The following is a 7,554-nucleotide window of genomic DNA, read 5'->3' as shown; positions in this document are numbered from 1 at the left end:
GGCTCATTACTTCACACCCGCACACTTGTCTTCTCTCTCTCACACTCTCTCCCTCTTACTCTTCTTCCCCCTTCAGGCCCTTCAACTGGTATCAGAGCCACTTCTCCCTCTACCCTTGCCTACCCACACCCCTCGACCTCTACCTAGCCTCTGCAAGGGCCAACGGGCCAGCAGGCGTCAGCGCAGGTCAGTAGGTGATAGCGCCGTACGGACGTACGTCGTCCGTACATCCGTACGGACGGGCGTCGCAGATCTGCAGGCAGCGAAGGCATCGCAGCGCGGGGCGCATCGGCAGCACGGGCGCGGGCACAGATCAGGGCGCGGGCGCGGGCGCGGGCGTAGAGCAGGGCACGGGCTACAGCAACAGCTGCTAGCTGCTATCCTGCGCAGGGGCAGCCAGTGCACAGCACTAGGCCGCGCAGAGAGCCAGAGCGCGCAGCGCACGCTCAGGTACGAACATTCGTACCTGCTGTACGGACTCCGTACAGGAGCCGTACATCCGTACGGATCTACACTCCGCAGGTACAGGGAGCTACATCAGGGAGACCGTCGAAATTTTTTTTTTCTTCTCTCTTCTGGGATTCTGCACACGTGCGCAGGTACATCAAGTACAGCAGGCAGAATTTTTTTTTGGGAAGAAAAAGAAGGAGAAAGAGCTCTCTGCTCTTGATTCAGGATCATCTTTCAGTTCACAAAACTGTGTTTTCTTGAAAGTACAGCAAGTACCTTCATTTACCTCGTGCTTGAGGTGATGAGAACCACATTGTGTGGTTGATTGCACAGTTGTCTGTTTTCGTGAAGGAAATGCCTTGATTTTGCAGAGGACTTTTATGCTTTTACTGGGCTTGAATCTCGGTTTCCGGGTGAGCAGATCATAGGGCTTTTGCCTGGCAGTTGATGCTTTGTATGCCTTGAGGTAGTGTGGTGCCACAGAGCACACATTTGCCTCGATTTCCGCAGTGTCGAGGTGACATTTTCTTGCAGGTCACATTTCTTGTGCAACACTCAGAGAACCTCAGTTGAGCCACGCTTGGCCAGGGCGCATCGAGTTTACTCGGTCCCTAACTGTCCATCGTTGACAGTGCTCAAAAGGTTCATCATTGAGTGTTTGTACGTTGGGATCTGTGTATGTCATTTCTACACAGGACAGTATATGCATTACACTGTTGGTTGATTTTGTCAGAGAGATTTTCACATTGCATGCTACCTCAGTGTTGAGGTGTTCTTCACTTGGTTCAGGTGTCAGATCAAGGGGCTTTTGCCCAGATTTTGTTTGATAGCACTTGGGTTACCGACAGAGATCTTCAGATGCATTTTATCCCCTTGGCAGAAGGGTGATTGCTTGGGATTTATCCCATTTTCTTTTGCAGGTTTTGTGACAGGCTGAAGTGTCATTTTTTTTTGGGTGTTTGCCAAGTGGTTTATGCATATTAACTCAGTGCAATACCTCATCTGAGGTGGGAGAAGTGATCAGTACAGCCAGTACAGCAGTGTTTACAGCAGTGTTTGTGCTTTGTCAGCTGATTATGCACTGTTAAGCACTTGTTGAGCAGCTGCAGCAGTCTGAAATTACTGTTTTTATGCCTATTTGAGCACGGTACAGTGTTTCAGAAGGTACAGTAACTGGGAGAATTTTCTGTTTTGCTGCAGATGTCCTGACAGTAAAAAACAGCACTATTGTGAGTGCTCCTGGCTCTTGATAGAGCAGGTTTTTTCTGAGAAATCAGAATTTTTATTCAGTCTTTTTTACTTCCAGGGAATCAGATACTTTCCTTATCTGATATGGCATCAGGGGGAAGTGAATCTTCAATTCTGAACATAAAGAAACTGGAAGGAGCACACAATTATGCATTATGGGCAGAACAGTGCTTGAATGTACTTCTGTTAAAGAAGATTTCTAAGCCCATAAGGGTGAAGGGTGTCAAGCCATCTGACATGGCAGCTGATGACTGGGAAGAGCTTGATTTGTCCGCAAGGGCAGCTATCATGCTCACTATTTCTGACACTCTTGTGTTCAATGTTCAGGCTGAAAAGACCTCTTATGGTCTATGGCAAAGGCTAGAAGAATTGTATGCCCAAAAGAGCTCAGCCAGTAAGGTTTATTGGTTGAAGAAGCTGGTTGATCTTCGCATGAAGGAAGGTACAGCTATGACCTCACACTTGAGTGAGTTCAATGCCATCTTTACATAGCTGATTGCACAGGGATTGAATCTTGATGAGGAGTTCAAGGCTACTTTCTTGCTGTGTACCCTCCCTGAGAGTTGGGACACTTTCAAGACCACCCTGTCAAATTCGAATGTCACTCTTATTTATGCTGATGTAGAGAGCTCTCTCCTTATGGAGGAGATGAGCAGGAAGAATAATGCGAGCAGCAAGTCTTCAAATGCCTTGCAGGTACAGGATAGAGGCAGGACTCAGCCGAAGGGGAGATCTGCTAGTAAGTCCAAATCCCGCAGTCAGTCCCGTGGCAAAAAGGATATTGAATGCTTTTATTGTGGCAAGAAGGGACATGTGAAGTCTAAGTGCTTCAAGTTCATACGGGATCAGAAAGCCAAGAAGGCTGAAACAAAGTATGCAGGCAATGGAAGCAAAGGCAAAGGCAAGGCCAAGGCAGATGACTTGGATGCAGTGAATGTTGCAGCAGAGGACAGTGACAGTGACATACATGATGTTTTATGCTCTTCTGCTGTAATAGCACATGCTTTGGTTATTGATGGCCATGACATGCACACCTGGCTCTTGGATTCGAGTGCTTCTTTTCATGTTACTCCTCATAGGGAGTGGTTTACTTCCTACACAGGTACTCATGGAGTTGTTCATCTTGGGAACAACTATGCATGTCAGATTGCAGGGATTGGCAGTATACAGATAGTATTTCCTGATGGACGCATATTCATGCTTGATGGTGTCCGCCATGTGCCGCAAATCAAGAAAAATCTGATTAGCACTAGCTTATTGGATGACAGTGGTTACCACACCACATTTGGGGATTCCAAATGGGTGATTACTGATGGCTAGGCTGTAGTGGCTGAGGGTTTTAAGAGTGATACCTTGTACCCTCTTTATGTTTCCAGTGTGGGTAATCATGTTGTTGCCATAACCGAGCTGCCAAAGGTTTCATTGTGGCATAGCCGGTTGGGACACATGTCTGTTAAAGGAATGCAAGAACTGTCACGTTTGGGTTATCTGCCGTCTCTTTCTTTTTCAGATTTGCCTACTTGTGATCATTGTATATTTGGCAAGCATTCTGTGACTCCTCATAAGAGGAGAACTCCCCAGAATAGAGCACCACTTGATCTAGTGCACACTGATTTGTGTGAGATGCCACAGTTATCACTAGGGGGTGCAAAATATTTTATTACTTTCATTGATGATGCCACACGCAAAGTGTGGGTCTATTTCTTGAAGCATAAGGGCGATGCCTTAGATGCTTTCAAGAAGTTTGTCGCTCAGGTTGAGAATCGGACAGGTCGCAGGCTGAAATGCCTCAGATCCGATAATGGGGGTGAGTATGTGTCACATGCTTTTGTGCAGTTTTGCCAAGCTAAGGGCATCAAACAGGAACTCACAGCCCCTCATAATGCATCTCAAAATGGTGCAAGTGAGCGTATGAATCGAACTATTCAGGAGAAGGTTCGATGTATGTTGTCTTATGCTGCATTACCCCATGGCTTTTGGGCAGAAGCCGTGCAAACAGCAGTTCACATTATTAACAGGTCGCCAAACAAGGCTTTGGAGTTGAAAGTGCCAGAGGAGGTGTGGTCTGGCAAGCCACCTTCATATAAGCACTTACGTGTATTTGGCTGCGAGTGCTTTGCTCATGTACGCAAAGAACTGCGCACCAAACTGGATCCAAAGTCTATCAGATGCATCTTTATGGGTTATGGTGACGAAGGTGAAATGGGGTACAGGTTATGGGATCCCGTTAAACGGAAGATTATACGCAGCAATGATGTCATCTTTAAAGAGGATAGTGTACACAAGGAACCCGTGCAACCTGTGGAATACAGGAGGGTTATTTATGATGATGTTGGACAGCAAAGAATGCCCATTTATATGCAGCAGCAGGCTGCTGCAGATAACCCTGTTCAAGAGGGTATACAGGCTGAAAATCAGCCAGATAATTTTGCCAATGATGCACCACTGGATATGACAGCAGATGGGGCTGTAGAACAGACAGATATGGTGGTACAGCCACCCGTCATGCATGACGAACAGGCTGGACAGCAGCCTAATCCGGAACATTTTGTTAGGAGGAGCACCCGTGTACAACGGCCTCCTGCCAGGTTTGTTCCAGGAGCCAATAATGTGGCTGATTTTATCATGCTGACAGATTGTGGTGAGCCTTCTAGCTTCAAGGAAGCTATGGGAAGAACAGAGAAAAAGAAGTGGGAGAAAGCCATGCAGTCAGAAATGGACTCCCTACTTCAAAATGATACATGGGACTTGGTGCAGCTACCTGCAGGCAGAAAGGTTTTGCCATGCAAGTGGGTTTACAAAGTCAAAGTGGATTCAAATGCTTTACCGAGGTATAAGGCCAGATTGGTTGCCAAGGGATTTAAGCAGGAGAAGGGCATTGACTTTGATGAGATCTTTTCCCCTGTAGTCAAGATGACTACTTTGAGAGCAGTGTTAGCTCTTGTTGCTCATGACGACATGGATTTATGTCAGATGGATGTGAAGACAGCTTTTCTTCACGGAGATCTCCATGATGAGATCTATATGAGTCAGCCAGAGGGATATGCTATTAAAGGGAAAGAGCAGCTTGTGTGTAAGCTCAAGAGGAGCTTGTATGGACTCAAGCAGGCGCCAAGAGAATGGTACAAGAAGTTTGATGCCTTCATGCAGTCCCAAGGGTATCATAGGTGTGAGACCGATCATTGCTTGTACACCAAACGGGCAAAGGATGGCAGTTTGATGCTACTCATTCTATATGTGGATGACATGCTTATTGCCAGTAAATCTCAGCATGAGATTAGTGCTTTGAAGAAACAACTGCATAAGTCTTTTGACATGAAAGACTTGGGTGATGCAAATCATATTCTTGGCATGCGGATTACTCGTGACAGGTCCAAGGGACTTTTGTTTCTGTCACAGAAAGAGTACATTGACAAAGTACTGCAGCGCTTTAAAATGGAGGGGGGGAAGTCTATTAGTACCCCGTTGCCTCCACATTTAAAACTCAGCAGTAAGGACAGCCCCAGATCAGATGATGATCAGGCTGAAATGGTCAAGGTTCCGTATGCATCTGCAGTTGGATCTTTGATGTATGCCATGGTTGCCACTCGTCCGGATATTGCTTTTGCGGTGGGAGTCATCAGCAGGTATATGGCAAATCCAGGCAAGCGGCACTGGGAAGCAGTGAGGTGTCTTGAGGTATCTCAAGGGTACCAAAGACTTGTGCATATGCTATGGTAGGCAGGATGCATTGGTGCATGGTTTTACAGATTCAGACTATGCAGGGAATGCAGATAACCGGAAGTCTACTACCGGTTATATTTTCACATTTGCAGGAGGTGCTATATCATGGGTGTCTCGGTTGCAGAAATGCATTGCACTATCAACTACTGAAGCTGAATATGTTGCAGCCACTGAGGCTTGCAAGGAAGCAATATGGCTTACTCGGCTGGTGGGAGACTTGGGCATTACAGGAGATATGCCAGTTTTGCATTGTGATAGTCAGAGTGCTATCATGTTGGCAAAGAATCCGGTCTTTCATCAGAAGACCAAGCACATAGATGTGAAATATCATTTCATCAGGGAGGTACTGGAAGACAAGCGACTTGAGCTTGTGAAGGTGCATACTGATGATAATCCTGCAAATTTGCTCACTAAGAGCTTGCCTACAGAGCGGTTTGCACATTGCCGCCACATCATGGGATTAGGATAAGACCATTCTTATTTTATGGTCTTGTATACTGTATATTGCTGTAATTTTTATTCTTTTCTCCCATTTAGGCACATTGGCCTTTAGGTGGGAGGTTGTTGGGGTAAAGGCACATTGCCATCCCTTTATTAAAGATAAGACAGTCATAGGGTAAAACCTAATCCTAATAAAAACTAATGAGTTTGTGGTGTGGCTCATTACTTCACACCCGCACACTTGTGTCTTCTCTCTCTCACACTCTCTCCCTCTTACTCTTCTTCCCCCTTCAGGCCCTTCACAACTAACCAACATCTAGTCAAGCCCTCTGAAGAGTACCCCTTCTTTGTTGAAGGAGAGGCATGAGCTTGCATATGTTGATATTGAAGATATGCTGCAACCAAATTTGTAATAGAAGTACCATTCACTGGTTGCATGCTTCTTCCCAATATTGATAACATTGCAGGATTTGCAGTCAGCTGCCAAATAATTTTCCATAAATCCTCATTGGGAATGGGCTGAAATAGTGGCATGCACATAGGGCTATGTAATGCATTATCCCTTGAAAATAAGGGCATCAAAAGGTTCGGTTCCATAGCAACGATGCTCAAATCTGAAAGTACAACGGACTCATTCCCGTCAAGGCTTGAAAGTTTGTCTATCAAGCAGCTATTCATTTCAAAAGCATGATTCCCATCTATGATTACATTCTGCAAGTGACCATGAAGGAACTGGCAAACATATTGGTGGACTCCTTGTGACACCGACATCCATGGACCTGCCTTGTTGACAAGCTGGAACAACTGCATGCAGCATAAATAAGCATAATGCCCTGAGGACTGCAATTATAGAAGCTGAATCTCGGGGCTTGTCTTGCTGGCCTATGTCTGCAACTTGCTGGACAAAGAGACTTTTTAAATATTTTTTGATTTCTAGCTCAAAGGCTAGTGATATCAGCATGTTCCTAGCAGTAAACCTTGATGGACTGTACTTAATAGTCCCAAGATCACCCTCATAGTTTAGTTCAACCTCATCCCGTGCACATGGATTTGCTCTTTGCAAGTGCCACTTGTCACGTACTGTAGAAAAGGGGATAGGGACAGATTTGGAGAGAGGGGATAAAGGAGCAGAAGGGAGAGAGATATGGGAAAAGCGGGAAAGAAGAGGGGCAGGAGTGAGAGAATGAGGTAGACGAAGTAGAAGTAGAATTTATTAACGTCCACGGGGGGCCAAAAATGACCCATGGGACCATCTCAATACAATGTAAAGAAAGTAGAGAGAGAGAGAGAGAGAGAGAGAGAGTAGGGAAGAGAGAGTGTCTGTGAGAGAGAGTAGGGAGATGTCCAAGAACTCAAGCTTCGGCTTGCAGCTCTTGAAAGGAAAGTGGAGGGGATGGAAATCAAGGAGGTGCTGCATCAGTGTAATGCATCCCCACCACTGGTCTCTAAAGTGCAGGAAATTGTCAACACTGAAGTGAAATCCATGAAGCAAGAGACAACAGCAGATGTGAGAAGCAAAGTGAGCAAAGTGACTCTACAAAGAATTCAAAGAGTAGGAAGCCAGAGACCTGATCTTAAGCATGGGAGGTATGGATGGCTGCCAAGTCATAGGGAAATTCACAAAAGACAAAGTCGACTACCTCAAGCAGACAATTCCAAAAGCGGATTGGGATCCAGATGCTATCTGGAATA

Source organism: Dipteris shenzhenensis, chromosome 32 (genome assembly GCF_047967505.1).
Source record: "Dipteris shenzhenensis isolate YYH24624 ecotype China chromosome 32, Dip_SZ_1.0, whole genome shotgun sequence".
In the NCBI taxonomy this organism is placed as follows: Eukaryota; Viridiplantae; Streptophyta; class Polypodiopsida; order Gleicheniales; family Dipteridaceae; genus Dipteris; species Dipteris shenzhenensis.
The sequence above is the reverse complement of the archived record's forward strand: the minus strand, read 5'-3'. Positions refer to the sequence as shown.